The 4726-nt window shown below is 32.4% G+C and overlaps 1 long non-coding RNA gene across 1 annotated transcript; it reads right to left on the bottom strand.

The window, feature by feature from the left end:
- Positions 1-404: 404 nt before the first annotated feature.
- Positions 405-3397, bottom strand: LOC136346967 (uncharacterized). The gene is made up of 2 exons (XR_010733392.1): positions 3224-3397; positions 405-563 (listed from the first exon to the last, which is right to left on the bottom strand). It is a non-coding gene; the product is annotated as an uncharacterized lncRNA (long non-coding RNA).
- Positions 3398-4726: the final 1329 nt, after the last annotated feature.

Below are 4726 nucleotides of genomic sequence, written 5' to 3'. Positions count from 1 at the left end.
AGCGTTTAAGACATCCATAGTTTGAAATAAGTATAACCTGCTACTTCTTCATTTTCCTCAATTAGACTTCTCTTCACTAACTTCAGGGTTGACAGAAACATTTCTTCGTTCACTCCCAGTGTCAACTTCCGCAAAGCTACTCAGTTCACCTCGCATTCCATTGACACTTCTGGAATGACACAAATCTCGCATCGAATCCATTTAGCTGATATTTTCCTGTCTAATTCACTCCTAATCCATTAGGCTTGGTCTTATATGTAGTTAAGTACTCTTGGAACGATTGATTTGCTGATCATCAAGTCGGCACTTCCCAGTTAATATAAAATACACACTTTACTAAAACTTCTATAAAAATTTGTTTTCAATTCAAAACTCTAACCAACATTGATAATTAAAACAACCAACAAATATATTTTCTTTATTCGCAGTTTATCAAAACACAACCATTTTAAGGTTTTTTAAATTACAAAATCCTTAAAACTCTTGGAAAATCTATTGTCTGTCATATCCATTCCTATGCTAGCTGCACGCTCCTCGTTTGTGAATGACAGAAGGGATCGTCACTATAAATATAAAAAGAACTACATTAACGTGACAATAACAACTTTTATCACAACAAAACAAGTCCCGAAATAAGATCTCTTTCTGAATGTTGCTCTTTGATAATCAAAGTCGACACACAACTTTCAATGTATTTAATACGAAATTATTAGAGTGTTGTTGATTGGCTGCAAGCGAATTTACCTAGAAACGTTGAAATACAGCTCGTATATTCGTCAGATTCTTTGTTTCCATGGAAACGAATATCACAATTTAACAATAGACTGGTACAGTGAAGGTATAAAGTATGTAAGATTTACAATGTATAATTTCAGGTTTCAATTGAAAAATGAACACTTGAACAACTTTTTAGGACGATTCTTCTTACATAAAATTTAAACAAAGCAGATGTCTCGGAGCTGTCTGTTCAAATAATAGTAGCAGAACCGATTTTTGCCGCATCTGAACGCATCAACAATGTTGAAATTATCGCATAGAACATATAATTCCAAAATTCATGTCTCTATAGTTGTAATCAACCAATCAAAATTCTAAAAAAAATAGTTTTTTCAATAAAATATTAAAAAATTAACGAACATAACGTGAATTAAGTTACTTCTTTTACAATTAAGGTTTTTTCAAAAGAATTTAAATGCAACTTTATTGTTTTACAAGAAATATCATAAAACTGATCAGACTTGCATCATAACTGTTCAACAGAATATTATGAGAAAAATGATGATCTTAATCAGTCTAGGGGTGGTTTTATACAGTTATCATATCAATGGGTTTTTAATGAGGTCCAATTTAGAGTCTAGAATGTAATTAGATAAGCTAATGTGGGCTACATGACTCATGATCAAACCAACATAGCGCTAATTAACATCTGCTCATGCGCACGACTTCTAAAACACAGAACCATTAGCACTTCCGCGCCACAACACTTTTCTTTTCAAGACTGATCCCAACAAAAATTGAAACGTTTGATTGGTATGAGTAGGAATTGTTTATGCTGACTGATAGGAGAAGCAACATTGGAATTATACTAAACCAACCAAAAAGTGCAACTTTTACTGCCTAAACTGTAAAAAACCTTTTTTTTAATTTACCTGCTTAAGTAATTTACACATAAACTAAGACAAGAAAATACTAGACCTGTCACTGTCAATATCTCAATAGACAATGAAGCAATAAAGGATGCATATACTGTGAGTTCTGGTAACAGCAAAAATTTCTGTGTTATATGCCACGTGACGACATGTGAGTACTCGTTGCTAGTAATTAAAGGACGTATACCAAAACTTACTATGACGACTCCATTTTCCTTCCTCAAGCTTTCCTTATACCGTACGGTCTAAATTTACCCCCCCCCCCCCAAACTTTTTTAAGATTTTTTTCCGTTGAAAAGCAGTATTAAATAAGGCAAAAATACTGATTTTATAGCCACCGAAAACGTATAAAATACATTGGAAAAGGTTTCTTTCCACAACTTTTTATGTTTACAGATACATATTCTTTATATTGTCCTGAAAATGTGAGGAACCTCACTTAACCCCTCACTTGTTGCTCATAGTGCAATAATTGATGGGTTAAGTAAATAATAACATACTCTTAAGCATCATGATAACTTTGGTGAAAATTGATTAATTGTTCCATATTAAAACACCTCAAAAATAATTAAAGATCCCTTGAAGTACTTCAAAATATTTTCAAAAAAAACTCAAAAGAACTATAAAATGACTAAAAAACAGGTTTTCATTTGTTTTGTTGAAAAATGTTTTTGTCATAAATAAATTTAATATTGCATGAGTCAAAAAAGAGAAACAAATACTATTTAATTTAAATTAAATTAAAAAAAAAAAATTAAAATATACATGAATCCCATTTAAAAAAAACTTTACTTAAAAGCTTGAAAATTAATAACTTTTCAGAAAATCTAACTATGTAACTGGATTCTATAGCAAAACTTTCGTAAAAAAACCGCTTTTTGATTCTCATTAGATTAAATCATAGTTGAACTAGAAAGAAGCCCTGTAAATTCTCAATTTTCATGAACCCCCCATATTCATACTAGGAACAACTGGGAATAAACTGATCTTTTCTGGACGAAGGTCAAAAATCGAGGGTTTAACATCTATCTTGCTCTTTTTTTTATCTACTCCTTGCTCTCTGCCCAGCAAAGGTAATGAAAAATGGGTAACCTACACATTTTCGTCTTGTTTAGTCCTTTCCTTAGGCAAAAGACTCGTTAATTTATCGGTAAGTAGTTTCACGTATATCAGAAGTGTTTGAAGATCGATTGGAAACTGGATGTTTATCAACTTCTCCTTTGAGTATTTCTAGAAAAACTGGTATCTAAAAGTGCTATATCTGATTTTGTGCCCGAGTTTTTCTGACCAAAGGTTTTTTTCAGAAAAATCTCTCGTAAAACGTGGGTTAGCTGACTTACAAATGAACTGTATAGCGTGTTTCAAATTTTGGTTTTGAATTATATACCTGAGTGTCATGAGAGTGCTCACAGAACTGATGGAAGTAACCAAAGGAATTTTCAGAAATCGACAAAATTACTAGATATTATTGAAGAAAAGATCCTGAATATTGAGTAATACTGAAATATTGTATATGAAGTTAATTTTAATTTAATTTATTAGGGTAATATGTATATTAATTTAAGTTATCTCACCTTATACTACGGATAACCAACACGTGCCACCACATCTCATTTCAGATTAATTCCGGTTATGGTTTCTCGTTTTCTTCCGTTTCGAGTGGAGTTTCGATCTCGTCGCTTCGACGTCGAGTCTTTTATCGAATCGACTTCTTTGTCGTCACTCGATAGTGCGTGGCGATTCATTCTGACGCGTGTCGTCGTCGTTTTTTGCGGCGTTAGCAATATTCACACCATTTTGCATCGCGGTGACGCTGCATTATCAAATATTAGTAATATAGTTTTTTACTAATGTATAGTCTCATTTTTTTTCGGATAATGTTTTAGAAGAAATTAATATAATAATATAATAATAAGAGAAAAAAAAATAAAAGAGAGAAATCTAATCAAAATCAACTGAAACTTTTCGTCGCTCTTGTAGCAGATTTCTTGCACATCACATAAAATTATAAAAAAAACAAGAATGTACCTAGCTGAATGAGTTTCAGGATTCAGTATAAGCAACCCCTTTATTTATACAGACTGTTTCAAACCTTTGGGATCAAACTGCTAAGGATTGTTCAGTGCAATAATAGAAGACATTGGAGCATAGGAACTCATGTTCGGAAATGTCTTCCTAAAGCTCTACAATCTTATGATGCTTTAGGACACATACGTGTAAAAATGTGTTTTATCAAGTTTTAGCACATTTTATTTTGATTTGTTTGGGCAAAATAACATTATACAATAGTAATAGCTGAAAAAGTCATCCTTGAATTTTATTAGTTCGGACGAGATTTGATTGACAGAGGTAATACAGTTCCGTGGCCCCCTAGGTCACCAAATCTAACACCTCCAGACATGTTTTTGCGGAGTCATTTGAAGTCTCTGGTTTATGGAAAGCCACCGGAAATAGCAAAATCTGATTGCATGAATCACTGCTGTATTTGAAACCGTTCAAAACGATTATCCAATTTTTAGCCAAGTCCGTAAAAAACGTATTTATCGTATTAAACAGACACAAGTTCAAGTGCAACATTTTAAACAATTACTATAGTGTTATTTTGTATGAACAAATTAAAATAAAAAATACTAAAACTCGATAAAGGCATTTTGGCACATAATTGTCTTAACGCATCATAAAATTTTAGCGCTTCAAGGAGACATTTGCGGACACGGGTTTTTATACTCAAATGTCTTCTATTATTGTACTGAACAATTCCCAGAAGTTTGATTCCGTGGTTCTGAAACACCCTGTATACAGGGTGTTCTTAAATATAATGTATATGCGAAAAGGGGTAATTATTTAGTTTATTTCATGACGAAAACCTCATGTAAATATAGGGTCGCAAACGCTTTGTTACCGGTCTACGGGATATTCAAATTTCAAAAATTGTTCAGTTTTTTCTTAATAGCTCTCGCAGTTTTTGAAATATTTAGCTAAAATTTGGAATATAGTTTATGCCGTACTACTTCACTGGACATATTAAATAGTTTTAATAATTTACAGGGCGATATTTTTTTAGGGGTCATGCCCCC

The sequence above is a fragment of the Euwallacea fornicatus genome, chromosome 25 (assembly GCF_040115645.1).
Source record: "Euwallacea fornicatus isolate EFF26 chromosome 25, ASM4011564v1, whole genome shotgun sequence".
Taxonomy (NCBI): domain Eukaryota; kingdom Metazoa; phylum Arthropoda; class Insecta; order Coleoptera; family Curculionidae; genus Euwallacea; species Euwallacea fornicatus.
Note: the sequence above shows the minus strand (reverse complement) of the source record. Positions and strands in the feature narration are given on the sequence as shown.